Genomic DNA, 21,118 nt, shown 5'->3' on the forward strand with positions numbered 1-21,118 from the left:
ATCGGCGCACGAGGGAGCTGCATCTCACATGGCCCCGGAGGGCCATACAACAGACTCCGAGTACACCAGTGAGACGGAGGGCGAGTGGAGCTCCACAACGGGGACCCGTGGAAACGTCAGCGACACCGACACGTCCTCGGAAGGGAGCTCCCTAGCAGTGGCGGCAACATCCGTGCCCACCGCCACAACAGGTACAGCCGCCACCCAGCGCACCAGCCCCGCCCTCCCAGCAGCCCCTCAGCCTTCGCTCCGTGCCCGCTCGCCCAGGAAGGCGGGCATCTCCTTCGCCCCAGGCACCTCAGGCCCTGCCCCAGTTACCCCTGCTGCCCTCAGTGAGGAGGTCATTGACCTCCTCAGGACACTCATTGTTGGGCAGTCTACCCTTTTGAATGCCATCCAGGGTGTAGAAAGGGAGGTGCATCGGAGCAATGCATACCTGGAGGGAATTCATTCAGGTCAGGCTGCCCATCAGCGATCGTTCAACGCTCTGGCCTCAGCACTGACGGCAGCCATTGTCCCTGTCTCCAGCCTCCCTCTTCTGACTCCCTCCACCCAGTCCCAGTCTCCTGTTCCTCTGCCTATCCCATCCACACCATCAGACCAGCCTGCACACACCTCTACACCCAAGGGCAGCTCATCCAGACATAAGAACCACAGATCACACAAGCAACATCCAGATGCAGACATGCCAACAGTCACTACCACCTCTGTGTCCCCCACCTCCTCATCTCCCTCCTCCCTCCCTGTGACGTCTCCACTCACACCTGCATGCACACCACCATCAGCCAGTACTTCCATCACCAGCACACCCTCCATTACAATCCGCACACGTGCAGTCACCACCCCCACTGCCATTTACACGTCCCCTGTGTCCCAGTGTGTCTGTCACCCCCTCTTCCAAAGCACACAAACGCAGGCAGCCACCCACCCAACAGCCATCCACCTCACGACAGCCTTCGTCACAAGCACCTGCACCCAAAGACAGCACACTTGACTCTCCTACAACCACATCCTCTTCCTCCACTCCCAAACCCACTACACTTACCCGTCCCTGTCCTTCCAAAATCCTTTTCCTTTCCAACCTTGAGCTCGTTCCAATCACTGACCCACCCCCTCCATCTGGTAAAAGTAAAAAAAGCGCCTCAGCCACCACCAGCCCTGCATCTACTGTGACCAAAGTGCAGGGCTATTGGAGTCCACCAGATCCTAGGGCAGGAACATCGGCCAGCAGCAAGGGGACAGCCAGCCCACCCCCTGGGAAGAGGACGAAAAAGAAAAAGGCCCGGTGCGACAAGACTGAGACGGCTGCCACCAAGGACAGTAGTCTTGCCCCGTCACCTGCCACATCATCCAAGGGAGGCAAGGGCCACAGTGCATCAGCGAAGGAGGGCAAGGGCAGCAGGGCGGAGAAGTCAGGCAGCAGGCGAACTGCCCAGGAGGGCCCCACCAGCCCCATTACGGGTGTGACGGACGACACACACGGGCCCAGGACTCCATCACAGGAGGGCGCCGCGACCACAAGTTCGGATGGTGAATGAGGGGGAAGTCTTGCCCAGGTCTGGCTCCCTAGACACACGGGACAAGAACCGCTGAACAGGGCCCCTCCTGGAGGAGCACCGCTGAACAGGGCCCCGCCGGGAGGAGCACCGCTGAACAATGCCCCGCCGGGAGGAGCACCGCTGAACAGGGCCCCGCCAGGACAAGAAACGCTGAACGGGCCCCGCCGGGAGGAGCACCGCTGAACAGGGCCCCGTCGGGAGGAGCACCGCTGAACAGGGCCCCGCCGGGACAAGACCTGCTGAACAGGGCCCCGCCGGGAGGAGCACCGCTGAACAGGGCCCCGCCGGGACATGACCCGCTGAACAGGGCCCCGCCGGGACAAGCACCGCTGAACGGGCCCCGCCGGGAGGAGCACTGCTGAACAGGGCCCCGCCGGGACAAGAACCGCTGAACAGGACCCCGCCGGGACAAGCACCGCTGAACGGGCCCTGCCGGGAGGAGCACCGCTGAACAGGGCCCCGCCGGGACAAGCACCGCTGAACGGGCCCCGCCGGGAAGAGCACCGCTGAACAGGGCCCCGCCGGGAGGAGCACCGCTGAACAGGGGCTCTTCATTTCAAGCACTGCTCCGCTGGGCCCTTCCTGTCAAGCACCGCTCCGCTGGGCCCTTCCTGTCAAGCACCGCTCCGCTGGGCCCTTCCGGTCAAGCACCGCTCCGCCGTCTCAAGCACCACTCCGCTGGGCCCTTCATCTCAAGCACCGCTCCGCTGGGCCCCGCCGTCTCAAGCACCACTCCGCTGGGCCCTTCCTGTCAAGCACCACTCCGCTGGGCCCTTCCGGTCAAGCAGCGCTCTGCTGGGCCCCGCCGTCACAAGCACCGCTCCGCTGGGCCCTTCCTGTAAAGCACCGCTCCGCTGGGCCCTTCCGGTCAAGCAGCGCTCCGCTGGGCCCCGCCGTCTCAAGCACCGCTCCGCTGGGCCCTTCCTGTAAAGCACCGCTCCACTGGGCCCTTCCGGTCAAGCACCGCTCCGCTGGGCCCCGCCGTCTCAAGCACCGCTCCGCTGGGCCCTTCCTGTCAAGCACCGCTCCGCTGGGCCCTTCATCTCAAGCACCGCTCCGCTGGGCCCTTCCGGTCAAGCACCGCTCCGCTGGGCGCCGCCGTCTCAAGCACCGCTCCGCTGGGCCCTTCCGGTCAAGCACCGCTCCGCTGGGCCCTTCCGGTCAAGCACCGCTCCGGTGGGCCCTTCCTGTCAAGCAGCGTTCGGCTGGGCCCCGCCGTCTCAAGCCCCGCCGGGAGGAGCACCGCTGAACAGGGCCCCGCCGGGAGGAGCACCGCTGAACAGGGGCTCTTCATCTCAAGCACTGCTCCGCTGGGCCCTTCCTGTCAAGCACCGCTCCGCTGGGCCCTTCCTGTCAAGCACCGCTCCGCTGGGCCCTTCCGGTCAAGCACCGCTCCGCCGTCTCAAGCACCGCTCCGCTGGGCCCTTCATCTCAAGCACCGCTCCGCTGGGCCCCGCCGTCTCAAGCACCACTCCGCTGGGCCCTTCCTGTCAAGCACCGCTCCGCTGGGCCCTTCCGGTCAAGCAGCGCTCCGCTGGGCCCCGCCGTCACAAGCACCGCTCCGCTGGGCCCTTCCTGTAAAGCACCGCTCCGCTGGGCCCTTCCGGTCAAGCAGCGCTCTGCTGGGCCCCGCCGTCTCAAGCACCGCTCTGCTGGGCCCTTCCTGTAAAACACCGCTCCGCTGGGCCCTTCCTGTCAAGCACCGCTCCGCTGGGCCCCGCCGTCTCAAGCACCGCTCCGCTGGGCCCTTCATCTCAAGCACTGCTCCGCTGGGCCCTTCCGGTCAAGCACTGCTCCGCTGGGCCCCGCCGTCTCAAGCACCGCTCCGCTGGGCCCTTCCTGTCAAGCACCGCTCCGCTGGGCCCTTCCGGTCAAGCACCGCTCCGCTGGGCCCCGCCGTCTCAAGCACCGCTCCGCTGGGCCCTTCCTGTCAAGCACCGCTCCGCTGGGCCCTTCCGGTCAAGCACCGCTCCGCTGGGCCCTGCCGTCTCAAGCACCGCTCTGCTGGGCCCTTCCTGTCAAGCACCGCTCCGCTGGCCCTTCCTGTCAAGCACCGCTCCGCTGGGCCCTTCCGGTCAAGCACCGCTCCGCTGGGCCCCGCCGTCTCAAGCACCGCTCCGCTGGGCCCTTCCTGTCAAGCACCGCTCCGCTGGGCCCTTCCTGTCAAGCACCGCTCCGCTGGGCCCTTCCTGTCAAGCACCGCTCCGCTGGGCCCTTCTGGTCAAGCACCGCTCCGCTGGGCCCCGCCGTCTCAAGCACCGCTCCGCTGGGCCCTTCCTGTCAAGCACCGCTCCGCTGGGCCCTTCCGGTCAAGCACCGCTCCGCTGGGCCCTGCCGTCTCAAGCACTGCTCCGCTGGGCCCTTCCGGTCAAGCACCGCTCCGCTGGGCCCCGCCGTCTCAAGCACCGCTCCGCTGGGCCCTTCCTGTCAAGCACCGCTCCGCTGGGCCCTTCCTGTCAAGCACCGCTCCGCTGGGCCCTTCATCTCAAGCACCGCTCCGCTGGGCCCCGCCGTCTCAACCCCCGCTCCGCTGGGCCCTTCCTGTCAAGCACCGCTCCGCTGGGCCCTTCCGGTCAAGCACCGCTCCGCTGGGCCCCGCCGTCTCAAGCACCGCTCCGCTGGGCCCTTCCTGTCAAGCACCGCTCCGCTGGGCCCGTCATCTCAAGCACCGCTCCGCTGGGCCCTTCCGGTCAAGCACCGCTCCGCTGGGCCCCGCCGTCTCAAGCACCGCTCCGCTGGGCCCTTCCTGTCAAGCACCGCTCCGCTGGGCCCTTCCGGTCAAGCACCGCTCCGGTGGGCCCTTCCTGTCAAGCAGCGTTCCGCTGGGCCCTGCCGTCTCAAGCACCGCTCCGCTGGGCCCTTCCTGTCAAGCACCGCTCCGCTGGGCCCTTCCTGTCAAGCAGCGCTCCGCTGGGCCCCGCCGTCTCAAGCACCGCTCCGCTGGGCCCTTCCGGTCAAGCACCGCTCCGCTGGGCCCCGCCGTCTCAAGCACCGCTCCGCTGGGCCCTTCCGGTCAAGCACCGCTCCGCTGGGCCCCGCCGTCTCAAGCACCGCTCCGCTGGGCCCTTCCTGTCAAGCACCGCTCCGCTGGGCCCTTCCGGTCAAGCACCGCTCCGCTGGGCCCCGCCGTCTCAAGCACCGCTCCGCTGGGCCCTTCCTGTCAGGCACCGCTCCGCTGGGCCCTTCCGGTCAAGCACCGCTCCTCTGGGCCCCGCTGTCTAAAGCACCGCTCCGCTGGGCCCTTCCTGTCAAGCACCGCTCCGCTGGGCCCTTCCTGTCAAGCACCGCTCCGCTGGACTCTTCATCTCAAGCACCGCTCCGCTGGGCCCTTCCGGTCAAGCACCGCTACGCTGGGCCCCGCCGTCTCAAGCACCGCTCCGCTGGGCCCTTCCTGTCAAGCACCGCTCCGCTGGGCCCTTCCGGTCAAGCACCGCTCCGCTGGGCCCTGCCGTCTCAAGCACCGCTCTGCTGGGCCCTTCCTGTCATGCACCGCTCCGCTGGCCCTTCCTGTCAAGCACCGCTCCGCTGGGCCCTTCCGGTCAAGCACCGCTCCGCTGGGCCCCGCCGTCTCAAGCACCGCTCCGCTGGGCCCTTCCTGTCAAGCACCGCTCCGCTGGGCCCTTCCGGTCAAGCACCGCTCCGCTGGGCCCTGCCGTCTCAAGCACCGCTCTGCTGGGCCCTTCCTGTCAAGCACCGCTCCGCTGGCCCTTCCTGTCAAGCACCGCTCCGCTGGGCCCTTCCGGTCAAGCACCGCTCCGCTGGGCCCCGCCGTCTCAAGCACCACTCCGCTGGGCCCTTCCTGTCAAGCACCGCTCCGCTGGGCCCTTCATCTCAAGCACCGCTCCGCTGGGCCCTTCCGGTCAAGCACCGCTCCACTGGGCCCCGCCGTCTCAAGCACCACTCCGCTGGGCCCTTCCTGTCAAGCACCGCTCCGCTGGGCCCTTCCGGTCAAGCACCGCTCCGGTGGGCCCTTCCTGTCAAGCAGCGTTCCGCTGGGCCCCGCCGTCTCAAGCACTGCTCCGCTGGGCCCTTCCTGTCAAGCACCGCTCCGCTGGGCCCTTCCTGTCAAGCACCGCTCCGCTGGGCCCCGCCGTCTCAAGCACCGCTCCGCTGGGCCCTTCCGGTCAAGCACCGCTCCGCTGGGCCCCGCCGTCTCAAGCACCGCTCCGCTGGGCCCTTCCTGTCAAGCACCGCTCCGCTGGGCCCTTCCGGTCAAGCACCGCTCCGCTGGGCCCCGCCGTCTCAAGCACCGCTCCGCTGGGCCCTTCCTGTCAAGCACCGCTCCGCTGGGCCCTTCCGGTCAAGCACCGCTCCTCTGGGCCCCGCTGTCTAAAGCACCGCTCCGCTGGGCCCTTCCTGTCAAGCACCGCTCCGCTGGGCCCTTCCTGTCAAGCACCGCTCCGCTGGACTCTTCATCTCAAGCACCGCTCCGCTGGGCCCTTCCGGTCAAGCACCGCTCCGCTGGGCCCCGCCATCTCAAGCACCGCTCCGCTGGGCCCTTCCTGTCAAGCACCGCTCCGCTGGGCCCATCCGGTCAAGCACCGCTCCGCTGGGCCCCGCCGTCTCAAGCACCGCTCCGCTGGACCCTTCCTGTCAAGCACCGCTCCGCTGGGCTCTTCCGGTCAAGCACCGCTCCGCTGGGCCCTTCTTGTCAAGCACCGCTCCGCTGGGCCCTTCCTGTCAAGCACCGCTCCGCTGGGCCCTTCCGGTCAAGCACCGCTCCGCTGGGCCCCGCCGTCTCAAGCACCGCTCCGCTGGGCCCTTCCTGTCAAGCACCGCTCCGCTGGGCCCTTCCTGTCAAGCACTGCTCTGCTGGGCCCTTCATCTCAAGCACCGCTCCGCTGGGCCCCGCCGTCTCAAGCACCGCTCCGCTGGGCCCTTCCTGTCAAGCACCGCTCCGCTGGGCCCTTCCTGTCAAGCACCGCTCCGCTGGGCCCTTCCGGTCAAGCACCGCTCCGCTGGGCCCCGCTGTCTCAAGCACCGCTCCGCTGGGCCCTTCCTGTCAAGCACCGCTTTGCTGGGCCCTTCATCTCAAGCACCGCTGGCCCATTGACAGTGCCGGTTCTGTGTCGAGCAGGGCTTCAGGAAGCACTCTGGACACCATGCCTCCTCCATTAACAGTGGAGTCGGTAATCCATCTGATGGACTGTGGCTTGGCACTTCCCAGGATGGTCCAGTGGGCAAGCCACCCACTGTAGGGACTTGTGAGACTGTGGCTTTGCACTCCCCAGGATGGTACAGTGGGCAAGCCACCCACTGTAGGGACTTGTGAGACTGTGGCTTTGCACTCCCCAGGATGGGACAGTGGGCATGGAGGCCCCTCGTGAATCTGGCGTCGTGGATTCATGTGGCTGAGGTGCCCCCCCTTTCCTTCCCCCTGAGGTGCCTGTAGTTTTATCATCTGATGCCCCAGCAGTGTTCTCTCCAATGGTATCTGGTCTCCTGTGTGTGCTTTGCCCATGTGTTTGTGCACATTGGCCCACGGACTATGGAACTTTGACGGAATGTGCAGGACTTTTTGCCTATGTATCTATTGTTGAATATGTTCATTCCTTATTTTAGTATCTTTTATATGGCATATTTCCCATACCTTCAATGGAGCTATTCATACATATATTTTATAGATCATTTTAATTGTGTCTTTGCATTATTCCGGGGGGTTTGTGTGGTGTCACTCTGACTTGTTGCTCGGCATTGGGGTGTAAGTATTTGTGGTGGGGGGGTGGGTGTATGGCGCATGTGTGTGCCCGTAAGCTTTCCTCCTCCCTCCTCGCCTGTGTCGTAGGTGCAGTACTCACCGTTGTCGTCTGCGCCGGCGTTCGTACTCCTGGTAGATGAGCAGGTAGACAATAGCTGGTAGGATGTGTAATTCGGGTTCCATGCTGTCCTCCTTCCTCGTGGAGTGTGCATAGGTGAGCGTTTTCCCGTTCGTAGTCTGTTTCCGCCATGTTTTTATCGGCGGGGCTCCCGCCCCGGAAAAGGTGCCGGATTGGTGGGTTGTGATAGGGTGGGCGGTACATTGTCTGCCGCCTGCCTGTTGGCGGTGACCGCCGCGCTGTTTGTCTGTCCCGCCGTGGCGGTCGGAGTGTTAAAGTAGCGGCTGTGGTGGCAGTTCCCGCCAGGGTCCTAATTCCTTTTTTTGGACTGCCTGCCTGTTGGCTGGTTGGCCGCCGCTTTATCACCGACCGCCAGGGTTGGAATGACCGCCAATGTGATTTTGAGCCCCGAGATCCCGATAATGCAGTGGGTGAGGAGTCCACCAGAAACTCATCGAATAGGACATGCACAGGAAGCAAGTATCATTAAGTGGAAATGGTAAATACAGGGCAGGGCCCGAGTGGGACCAGCGGGAACCGAGGCCCTACATTAAAAGGTGGCAGAGGGCCCGTGCAGGATGAGGGGGTGTCACAGGAGGTGCCAGAGGTAAAAGAGTCACCTGTACAGTGGGGTGAGCCATTTGAGTCCTTGTCCCCTGAGGATAGAAAGCATGTATGGTTCACTGATGGTTCAACAACGTATGTGGGGGCCAAGAGACATTGGAAGGCATTGTCATATGACCCTGTAACCAGGAAGCCGCTTTCCACGACTAGAGAAGGGAAGAGTAGTCAGGACGCAAAATTGTACTCTGTACATCAAGCTCTAAAACAAGTATTTCCTGGGAAATGTCCCATTCATACTGATTCTGGTCTACCGCAAATGGGTTAGCCACCTGGCTTCCTATGTAGCATGCACACAACTTTCAAATGCATTCTATGGAGGTGTGGGGCAAAGAATTGTGGAAGGAAATTTGGGAAATTCTAGAGCAAAGTAGCATCACTGTATATCATGTAGACACCCACTGTCCAAATGACTCACTAGAACGATGATTTAATTCCCTTGCAGAAAAAAAGGCCAACATTTCGGAAGCAGAAGTGGCAACATAGGATTCTGACTTGGTGGGGATGGATAAATGGGCTCACCAAAAATGTGGACACCCTGAGAAAGAAGGCCACTAACAGGTGGGCAGAGATTAGAGGGATGCACATTCCCTTAGATGCAATTAAGACAATCATCATGCAGTTTCCTATTTGTCAACATACACAACAGAGATCTGTTCCGCAGAACATCAGAAGTCAGCCGGTGAGAGGATAATTACCAGAGCAGATTTGGCAGATCGATGACATTGGACCACTGCTGAATAGTGGTGAATACTTATTCTGGTTATTTGATTGCAAAACGTCCTACTCAGTTCAATACAATTAAGAAACTAGACTTGCTGATTTTGTACTTTGGAGTTCCATTCCAGATCCAAAGTAATAATGGATCACATTTTAAAGGTAAGTTGCTGCAGGCCTACTGTTCACAGCACAATATAGAGTGGATTTATCACATTGCATATTACCTACAAGCTGCAGGATTGATTGAAAGAATAAATGGATTGTTGAAATATCAGTTGACAAAACTTTCAAAAGGATCTTTGAAAAATTGGAGATATAATTTACATGAAGCATTACAAATACTGAATAATAGACCTTTAAGAAATGCAGATACTCCTTTCATGCAAATGCTGACCCCAGCCTTACAGATACAACCTCATGTAACGACTAATACTATATGTATTGGGAGACAAAGACAGGGGCCCTGGATCCATATCCAGCAACTCCAGAATTTGCAGGCCTTGATTTGCATACTCTGAACATGTAAAAACTGAAGCCACGAGATCTAGTATTTATTGAAACAGGTGTTGTGATACAGATTCCCACGGAGCATTTCAGATTGATTGCCCCTCAATCTGGGCTGGCACTCAAGGGTATTTAGGTCTTAGAGGAAATGATCGATGCATACTACCAAGGCAAAATGAAGGTAATTTTAATGAACAGTGGAGACGCTGATTTGATAATACAATCTGGAGATTGAATTGCCCAAACTGTCACTTTTCCAGTGTATGGAGCAGGAGTAACAAAGGGATCTGTCCCCTCCCTTCTTACAGTGCATGAGGAGGGAGGCTTTGGCTCCACTGACAAGAATCCTGGTGCTAAGGTGTGGGTAGAATGCCCAAATCATCCCCTTCAACCTACAGAAATTATAGGAAAGGGCAAAGACAACATTCAGTTAGACATGAAACCAGGACAAGAAAAATGGGAACATGTACCAGCTGATAAATGTTATTTGTGAGAATAATCATACTTGTGTCTTTTACAGATCATACTACCAGGTGCCTTTGTGCTGACTGTGGTTGTTGGAGTATTTTTGGGCATGTCCGAGTGGGGTCGGGAGGGACCGAAAGCCCCCGCTCCAAAGTGACTGACCGACAGCACTGATCGACACCTCTGCTGAACAATCTGGAAAACATCTGGATCTACCTAGCGCAAACTGTGCTTAACAGATCGGATTTCTGCATGAAGAATATGAAAAGCACCACCAATGTCATTTCCATCTGCCTAGTTGCCATACCGACTCCTGCCAGTGTTTTGCTGCAAATATTCTCCGGTACCAATGCTGATGGGGCAGTGGAAGAAAGTGATGTATTGTCTCATCTATCTCGCTATGAGTACTGTCGGTTTTGCAAAGAAACTATCGATGATAAATGGAACAACCTAACACAGATCGTTGCTTACAATGTCACCCTGGGTGACATTTGTTATAATCTAATATGTGACACCAAAAAGATTGGGAAGTGCGCTCAAATGTTCCTCGAAGCGACAACGGTTCCCCCTTGAGAGATCCCATGAGAACAGCAAGTGTTATGTCAAAGATGAACTGACAAAACATGTAGAAATGTAAATAATAGCATGTCTTGAAAAAATTTAATGTCTGCTGCCAGTCATGTTAAGCATGTTAAATTATCTGTTGGATGGTTATTTTCTTGTGGGAATATCACATATACCTACATCCCTTCAAATATAACTGGAGGACCGTGTGCTTTCAAGGGGTTGGGACTTATGTTTACATTACATACAGACATCTATTGCTTCAGCAGAACTGTTACTAGATAAGTGTGGTACTAGAAAGGCTACTCTTCAGAATCAAGCCACCATTGATTTTTTGCTTTTAAAACACAAGAAGAGATGCTCAGAATTTGAAGGAATGTTTTGTTTTAATTTGTCAGACCACACTAAATCTATCCAGTCCCATACTGGAGCCTTGCATGAATTAGTAAAGGGGGTGAAACAAGATGTAGACAAAGGGTGGTTGGGCTGGTTCTTCAGTTGGCTCCCTGATTTTGGTCAGCTTCAATCTATTTTAGATGGAATAACCATAGTACTTTGTATCATAAAAATGCTATGTTGCTGTTTACAATGTATACATAATCTAATCACTATGCTATGACCACAAAAGTTGAATTTAAACCAGTATGCTATGAGAGTAAATGTCAAAGGGTGGGGTGTAATGCTATGTGTATTTAACCACCGACTCCATGTTTGACCATCAACTCCATTCTGTGTGAGTGATTTCATTTTGTGCCCTGCTACAAGTGCAGGGTAGCGCAGATATTCTTTCACACAAAACTTGTTTTCCACACAGTACTTGTTTTTCTCTGCTTACTACAAAAGAGTTATACCATGCTGGAACATATTATGGGGGATGCGGACTAGATACCAGTGCACAAGGCTGAGAATGTTTTCATTAGAGGAATGTATGGCACTGCCTCAGAAATAAGTATGGGTAGTCTGGCCAACTATCATGACCGCTCAAACTTGCCATGCTGTAACGGTGAAATGTCTAAGAAATGCAATAAAGATGCAGGCAAAAAGGTATCCACAGTGGAGACAGCGACGTCCTAGCTGGAAGAAGCTTTGCCAAGCAGTATTACGTTTAATACAAAGAAAAGGCCAAAGAGAGAAATCCAAGATGGCCGACAAGAATCCAGAAGGTTAAGTTGCAGTGCTAGTGTTGCATTCAGTTTAGTTGCTAGGATACGTGTGCGCTGCTTGGAAGCTTCGCACTTCAACTGAGGTTTGACAGGAATCCAGATGTGTGGAGAAAGCGCGCTTTTGAGGTAAACGTTTTATGAGGAAAACTAGATGTTGCATGCAATTTTACAGATAACCAGTTAACCGCTAATAAATATAATCCATGGAGAACAAGTATTTACAGCTTCAGAAAGTTTTAACAAGAAGGAACTATAGCAAGAAGCGTTTGCAGATAAAGGAAGTTCTTGACAGCTCTAATGAGCTTACGAAAGAAGGAAACTACAGCGAATAAACATTTACAAATCCAAAAAGTTCTTGGCAGCTCAAACGAGCTTACGAAAGGAACGAACTATAGCAAATAAGCATTTACAGTTACAAAAAAGTTTCTTTGCAGCTTTAATGAGTTTGCGGAAGAAATAAACTATAGCGAATAAGCATTTACAGATCCAAAAGTTCTTGACAGCTCCATCGAGCTTACGGAAGAAACGAACTATAACGAATAAGCATTTACAGATACAGCATTTAAAAGACAGTCAAGAGGAAATATACCTTATCTAATTCAATCATAAACAACTATATATATATATATATATATATATAACTTCAAAGAATGCTCGAGATAAGATCTCATTCAGCCCAAAGGGGTGGTGCGAGAACCGGTACGAGCAAGCCGGTAGTTAATTGAACACAAAGAAAAATATATAGTACTCGCACACTCGGGTTTCAGGAACAAAAAAATCTGTTTAATCTACACACAATGCGTTTCGACTGACACAGCAGCCTTGGTCACGTGATAAACATCACCCATAAATTACCCTTTAAATACCCTGTTAGCATAAACATAGAAATAAGACAATTAACATGTGCAACCAGTAACAACACACAATACTTTGCACATATTATCATAATAATACTACTCATACTTAGATCAATTCACGCCCCTGTTTGTTGTTAGATATAATTTGAATATAATTGTTAAATTACAAATCATTTCCCCCATAATAATAATAAAATAAATAAATTAATAAATTAATACTATCAATTTTTTTAATAAAAATTCATTATTAAATTAGGAAGGGAAACAACCACATTAAATAACAGTGCTCTATCTCTTAAATTTCATAATTATTAATTCTGGACCATAATGTCGATAAAAATATTATAATTTTTTTTTTTAATCGAGAATTCACCAGATAGTAAAACATATACACTGCAAATATATCATCATAAACTTATTCAAGGCTAAGAAAGATCTACATTAATAATTTTAATATTGATAATCTTTTCTGAAAATATGCAAAGTTAACCACCCCACAATAGCGTGAAAATAATGGAGAATGAATGAACACAAGCAAATAGAATTTTGATAGTTCTTCATCCGACCCAGAGTATCTAAAAGGAATATCCAAAGTAAATAGAATCAAAATTGAATCAATACTTAGAAGTTTAAACAACAGAAAAATACACAATTAACACTCATAATACACAATCAACAAAAGTACCTAATCTAAATCTCATAAATTAATTTTATACCCAATAAAATTAATTCTATGTACAGTAAAATAATTACTCATTGCATATATTTGACTCAAAGATACCTCAATCCGTAAGGGAATTACCTCAATCTATAAAGAGAGGCAAATAATAGAATCTCATCAAGATAACTTAATAGTTGTCATGTAGGTGAGTATTTAATTCCTCCCCCATGTTCAAACCTATCGGAGTCTTAGTCTCTAATTCTAAGATGTATACTGACTCTTTTTTCCTTAATACTAATTCTCTGTTCCCTCCCCTGTGATGTGGAGGAACATGTTCAATACCAAAATATGATAGTTTAGTACAATCAGAATTGTGTTTTTCTTTGAAGTGCCTTGCTACCGGATAATGTTCGTCATTTGATGTAATCGCACGCATATGTTCTAAAATCCGTTTTTTAACACCATGTTTGGTACTACCAATATACCATTGCAAGCAAGGACATTCCAAAACATAAATCACAAGGGGGGTACTGCATGTTATAAATTGATTGATCTGTCTGACTTTCCCCGGTTTGCATGTAGCATATTGCTTCCGCATAATGCTATTGCGACAAGCTTTGCAATGGCCACATGGAAAGAAGCCTTGCAAATTAAGTTGCCTCACTTGTGAAGTGGATGTAATATCATTAGACCTCAAAATATCATGTAGACTCCGTCCTCTTCTATAAGTAATCTGTGGTCGCTTTTGTATATTCCCTCCAATAACGGGATCACTTTTCAAAATATTCCGGTTTTTTGAAATGATGTTGTTAATCTGTTTTGTATCTTCATTATATGTCATAATGAGTCTAGTCCCATCATTATCATCTACCTCTTGTTTGGTAATGTTATCAAAGAGGGTATCAGATCTTTTTATCCCCTTAATCTTATCAGTTGCTCTTTTAATTACCCATTGTGGATATCCTCGCTGTTTAAATCTCATGATCATCTCCCTTTGCTCAGCCTCAAAAGCTTCGTCAGTGCTACTGATTCTTTTTGCTCTTAATAGTTCACCGAAGGGGATGCTCCATTTTAAACTGTCTGGATGACCACTTGAGGCATGTAATAAACTATTGCCTGCCGTGTGTTTCCGGAACAATTCAGTAGTAATTTTCTGTTCCCTAATCTTCACCAAGGTATCTAAAAATTCAATGGAGGAGCTACTTACATTGCATGTCAAACCAATATTCAAATCATTTTTGTTCAATTTGTCCACAAACTGTATAGCCTCTTCTTTGGTTCCTTTCCAAATAATGAAAAGGTCATCGATATATCTTAACCAAAGAATAGCCTGATTCGCTTCAGGGTATAACTCATCGTCTTGAAAATAGTCTCTTCCCACCAACCAAGAAAAAGACAAGCAAAACTTGGGGCAAAGCATGTACCCATAGCAGTCCCAAGGGTCTCCATGTTTGACCATCAACTCCATTCTGTGTGAGTGATTTCATTTTGTGCCCTGCTACAAGTGCAGGGTAGCGCAGATATTCTTTCACACAAAACTTGTTTTCCACACAGTACTTGTTTTTCTCTGCTTACTACAAAAGAGTTATACCATGCTGGAACATATTTTGGGGGATGCGGACTAGATACCAGTGCACAAGGCTGAGAATGTTTTCATTAGAGGAATGTATGGCACTGCCTCAGAAATAAGTATGGGTAGTCTGGCCAACTATCATGACCGCTCAAACTTGCCATGCTGTAACGGTGAAATGTCTAAGAAATGCAATAAAGATGCAGGCAAAAAGGTATCCACAGTGGAGACAGCGATGTCCTAGCTGGAAGAAGCTTTGCCAAGCAGTATTACGTTTAATACAAAGAAAAGGCCAAAGAGAGAAATCCAAGATGGCTGACGAGAATCCAGAAGGTTAAGTTGCAGTGCTAGTGTTGCATTCAGTTTAGTTGCTAGGATACGCGTGCGCTGCTTGGAAGCTTCGCACTTCAACTGAGATTTGACAGGAATCCAGATGTGTGGAGAAAGCGCGCTTTTGAGGTAAACGTTTTATGAGGAAAACTAGATGTTGCATGCAATTTTACAGATAACCAGTTAACCGCTAATAAATATAATCCATGGAGAACAAGTATTTACAGCTTCAGAAAGTTTTAACAGGAAGGAACTATAGCAAGAAGCGTTTGCAGATAAAGGAAGTTCTTGACAGCTCTAATGAGCTTACGAAAGAAGGAAACTACAGCGAATAAACATTTACAAATCCAAAAAGTTCTTGGCAGCTCAAACGAGCTTACGAAAGGAACGAACTATAGCAAATAAGCATTTACAGTTACAAAAAAGTTTCTTTGCAGCTTTAATGAGTTTGCGGAAGAAATAAACTATAGCGAATAAGCATTTACAGATCCAAAAGTTCTTGACAGCTCCATCGAGCTTACGGAAGAAACGAACTATAACGAATAAGCATTTACAGATACAGCATTTAAAAGACAGTCAAGAGGAAATATACCTTATCTAATTCAATCATAAACAACTATATATATATATATATATATATATATATATATATATATATATATATATATATATATATATTATATATAGCAACCCAACAAATTATTAAGAAAGTGCAGGGAAACCTATTCAGAACAGAAAATTCCATATATAATTAAAGAAGCAGACAACTCTTCGTGTTTATTTGACATCCATTTAACGAAGTTCATTATCACATCCATAATATTTAAATACACCAATAGAGAGAAGCAAGTCCTCAGAGAGCTCAGGGTGAGTGAGAATAATATTGACTATTAAAGAGAATACAAGATTAATTAATAAGAAAGCATAGTAACTGATATAGTGTGTCCCTAGTAATGGCGAATGTGATTTTTTTTTAGGTGCCATTATCCAATCATATAAGACGTGAGATGGCAGTCTGAGAATTGACGTACATCATCTCTGAGGCAGTCTCCCATTCTCCTTTCCCATTCCAGGGTGCTCAATACGGAGATTCTAACTCGTTGAGAGTAGTCTGGGTTGGGACTGAGGATTTATCATCTGCTCCTGAGGAAATAAAATCGAGGTACTCTGACACCAACTCTCTTGCATCTTTTTGACTCAGACAAAGTACTGCCAGTGTATAATTTCATAACAGAAGGGGAGGGTTTTTCTAGAAATCTCGCCTTGAGCTTGTTTTAAGGTATAAATTACAGAGAGACTTGGCACTAAGACAGGAACTCACCTGTGAAGTGGACACGATGCCCTGTATCTCTTTGAAAACAATTTGGGGGTCTCCTGTCTTGGCTGATCCAGGGTTCCCCAGTCTGGCTGGTGAAGATGATGAAAAAAAAAACATTGTTGAGGCATTTTGATTATTGATACCAACAATTAATGCCAAAGGTATAGGGAATCCCCCCAAAACACTGGAAACTATGACGTGTATGGCTGAAGGTAATATGCTGAATACAGATTGGAAGGTGATGACAAAACCAGAACCTACAGCCTTGAAGAAATGTACAATCCTAGCAGTGTTAGATGCATTGAAAATGTGAATTATTAGATCACCTAAATGTTTTAGAAAGTCGCTGTTTAAAAGGGACTGTATCTCTGCAGATGACCTCGCTACTTGGACATCATAGGTCTCGTGCACAGATGTAAGTGCCACCTGTTTTTGAAGCAAAGGAGCTTTCAGAATGCTCAGCTTGCCAAATTTACATTTGAAGTAGTATGAGGCCACATTTCTGTTACTTTTATCTCTTGCATAGGGGAAAAAAAGCACATTTCTACAACAAGACACAATTTGGGAGACCGAAACTACGTATGCAATTGCGGCTCGTATTCCACAACAGCTTTCTCCGTTCAGCATCACAAAACTCCCATTCAAGAGCACCTGGACCGACGGTCAAATCAAAGGGACAGGAACACCCATCAGATAACAAGCTAAATTTGCAACTGAAGAATTACATGCTCCGTACAAGGAGAGCTGTTTATAAATCATCAAAAACCTTACAGAAGTCTTGCATTCGCTTCCACTAAGAAAGACTTCTTTCATGCCATTGAAACATTTGTACGTAAAGGATACCTCCCACACCTCATAGATGTAACTATATCCTAGCTTTTCAAATCTGCCTACAGGAATGTGCTTCAAACATGAGGTGAACTGAAGTGTTGAAATGGGCAAAATAGTAACCGCTGTGTATTAACCAAACCACAGATGGTGTTTATGCCACAGTGTAAGGCAACTTTTCTAACTTTTCAATCATTAACATAATATAAGTTGCTTCTTTCTTAGCCATTGTTTGTTGCTTTTGCGCCAAGTTAAGCACAGAAAGTTGATTATGTCCATGGTGTAAAAATGACATATCATTTTGTATGATATCAATTGCAGATGAAACAATATTGTTTAGGGTGTAAATGTGGTTGGACAACATGTTCATACCATTATCGACAATGGCTAGAGCTCTTTGGAGGTTTTCTTGATCTATTTGTCTCAACCTGGTGGCAGCTTCTTTTTTGAAAGTTTCCAAATGTTGTTATATATTCCATATAAGAAGCGCTTTGTGCGTTATTTTCTAGGACTTAACAATAAATCTTGTAAGTCTGTGTTTTCTGACAGGACATTAAGGTGTCCTTTAATGGCTGCTAATGTGGAAGATTTCAACTATTGTTGACATAGTTTGCCCACGCTGTATGTGGTGATGATACCGGAGTGGAGTTGTGAGATGTAACGAGGGTAAGGTCTATTTACTCTAAAAAAAAAACTCTGGAGTTTATAAAGAGTGCATGACAACCATATGCACCCACTCTCCACAGTAACCACCCGTTTGGACCTGAAAAAGTGTTGAATTAAATGTTTCATTTTAGACCCAACCATTAAGCTGTTCTTCAATGACATTTAAAATCTTTTGCCATTTGTCAAATTTAGCTGGTGACGGAATACTGGGCAAAATTCAATACCTTAATCTTTACTAAGTTTAAACAACTTGGTTGTTGTACAGTTTCATTTAAAAATATAATTTGCAACAGAATAAGACATACTTTAAACAAAGCTTCCCATCCCTGTATTTTCCAATTTCTAGTTCCCCACAAACTCTTTAAGTCAATCGATTTCAACCAATATTCATTGCCTTTAATAGCCAACTGGAAAACAAAGGAATCTCAATGTATTAATTTGGTATCTGATAACAGGACATTCTTCAATTTAATAGGAGGCAGTTTAAAATAATAAGACTCAGTAATTTTAACATCATGCCCAGTAAAATATACAAACTTCTCTACATATATTTTAGAACTCCCCACTGACTGAGTTGGACAATATTCCCATTGTGTATAGTTATAAACAGTTCTCGGGGTGCTGTCTTTATGTATAAAATAATGTCCGAGATGATGATAACAAAACGTTTCCCCATAATTTGCTGTTTTTTGGTAAACATCTTCACTTTCAAACTCAGTATGTTTTTCAAGCTCAGAAAGCATATAATCAACTGTTTTCACATCCCAATAATCATAATACCCCAGATGTTATTATATCATTCATTGAGACTTTAAGTATATATGGAATTTGAATCATATCCAACGGACCAGATATATTAAAAGGAACTTTATCCCAAACAATCCAATCAGGATTCAGAATAGCTGAAATATTCACCAGGGACAAGTCTCTTTGGACCTTATGTGAGGATAGGTAAGGTTTCAAAACCTCATCCACCATTTGTCAAAAAATGCCTAATTTGTCATGGTTACCCCTCCCCCATTTGCCTGGTATTTGATGTGGCTTCAAAGTGCCCATGGCCCCTTCTATCTATCTTCCATGGGCCAGATCTATTTCCCCAAAACTGTTATCATGCATTGGCACAATTGGAAACACCTTTAGAGGCCCCCAAAAGTCCTTGGTAAATGGTACTAAGGTACTCAGAGCATGAGGTACTAAGGGTAGGCCCCTGAGGCAGCAGCAGTGCCATCCTCAGAGGCCCTGCATCCAAGGACACCCAGCACTGCCATTGCAGGCTGTGTGTCCTGTTTCAATCCCAAATTGCAAAACTGACATGGCACACAGCCTGTGTGCCCTGTCTGCTACATAATGCATGCAATATAGGCAAGTCACCACTCTGGCAGGCCTTCCGTCCCTAAGGAAGGTTGCGCTTTACTGCATGTGTAGGCATAGATGCATGAACAATATGCCCCTACTGTGTCACTCCCAAACCTGGAGCATAGTAAGTGAACAGAGCAGCCATTTTACATGCATGTGCTAGACCCCGATCATTACGAATTTCACAGCTCCATGATGGCCACTCTGCACAAAAGTGGTACCAATATTGGATTTATTGCAAAATGTACCCAAGGGTCACCATAGAGGTGCCCCCTGTAATAGCCAGCTACCCTGGAGTGGTTGCTGGCTGGTCACAACCAGCCTGCCACTACCAGACAGGATTCTGGAACCCTGGGGTGAGAGCCTGTGCTCTCTGGGTCCAGAGAACAAAGCTCTTCCTGGGCAGAGGTGTTAAACCTCCTCCCTCAGCATTGTGCACAGCCCTGCCTATGAGCTTCAATGTTCTTATACCCTTGAAAGTCGACCCCCAGCCCTGCTACTTGCAAAAGATGGCGGCCTCCGTTGCAAACCTCCACTTTTGTTGGGAGCAACGGTGGGAAAACACAAAAGTCAAGAGGAGCGTCCACCCCCAGCTTGCACCACCCCTAAAGTGTTGAATGCAAGGTGACCCATCGTGCATGGTAGAAAATAGCCTATCAGAAATAGGGAAGTGACCTCTGCCCACAGAAAGTGGTCACATAGTGGATGTAACCACCCTAAGGTAGATGACTCATTGGTCACTACTAGGCACTCCCCTAAACGCCCACTAAATAAAGTATTTAGTGGGCACTCCTAGACCTGCAGATCAGATTCCAAGGACACAAGAAGATCAGTAACAAAGAAGACCCAAGACTCGAGAACTGCATTCCTGCTGCACAAAGAAAAAGGTATGCCTGCGGCACCTAGGACTCCACAATCACCACTGAGGGGTTGCTTGGACATCAGACAGACTCTAAAAATCCCCAGAGAACCTTCAATCTTCTAAGAATTGCCAATTATCTCCCTCCAGAGTGAAGGCATCACTCTCCTGCAACAAAGACTAAAAGACCAGTGAAGTTCAGTTCACTGACCGGCTGCTGACTAAGGGGTCATTATGAACACTGCAGGAAACCCCGCCGTGTTCATGCTGGCGGTCTTATCAAAGACTGCCAGACTCCTTGAGACCCTGCCGGACGAATAATATGCATTCAGCTGGGAGCCGTCGTTAATGCCGCTGTGCGGTGGGTGCAGCAGCACCCATCGCGCAGATCACTGCCCCTAGATCAGGCAGTGACCTGCACGACAGGGCACTGCATGGGGGTCCCTGCACTGCCCATGCCAAATGCATGGGCAGTGCAAGGGCCCCCAGCGGGCCTGGGAGCACCCCTTCTGCCAGCCTGTCCCTGGTGGGGGAGCCCGCCAGGGAAGGGCTGGAGGAACAAGGGTTGTTTATCAGGAGGGCAGCGCTGCTTGCAGCACTGCCCTGTTGGATAAAGTAATCCACCATCGTCAGGCTGCCTGTCGGCGGTAGCCTGGCAGTGGTGGAGGGCCACCTATGGTGGCCCTCCCTTGTTCAGAATATGGTGGTTCAGACCACCATGCCGGTGGCGGTATTTTCTGCCACCACTGGTCCACTGGTGGTCTGAACCGCCATGTTCGCAATGAGGGCCTAAGTAACTGAAAGTCACAGCTTGACCAAATTTCACTTGACGGACCATGAGGACAAAACCTACAAGTGTGCCAAGTTTGGTGGTACTGCAACCTCCAGTGGCTGAACCGTGCAAAAGCCCGAGGTACTGGTCACTCAACGCCAGATACCAGGAAGGAAAGTCTACTCTGGACTCCAAAACAACCAAGAGGAATACCTAGTTGAGGGACTTCAGAAAACACCAGAACCACCCACCAGAGTGGCCCTGCAAGCGCCCCTCAAAGTGAACTCTCTTCTTCTTCCAAAGGCACGTTTACGCATAGCTCCTGACTCATCTTTCTGCCCTGCACCCGGCCTCCCTGGGTCCTGCAATGGAGAACCTGCTGTGCTCTAAAGGTCCACCACCCCTTGTGACCTCTATACTCTAAGGGGACCCACCGGACTCACGTTGAAGTCCACCTGTGCATTGCTTTTCCAAGTGGTCCCCGCAGTG

This window comes from Pleurodeles waltl, chromosome 6 (genome assembly GCF_031143425.1).
Source record: "Pleurodeles waltl isolate 20211129_DDA chromosome 6, aPleWal1.hap1.20221129, whole genome shotgun sequence".
NCBI classification, from domain to species: Eukaryota; Metazoa; Chordata; class Amphibia; order Caudata; family Salamandridae; genus Pleurodeles; species Pleurodeles waltl.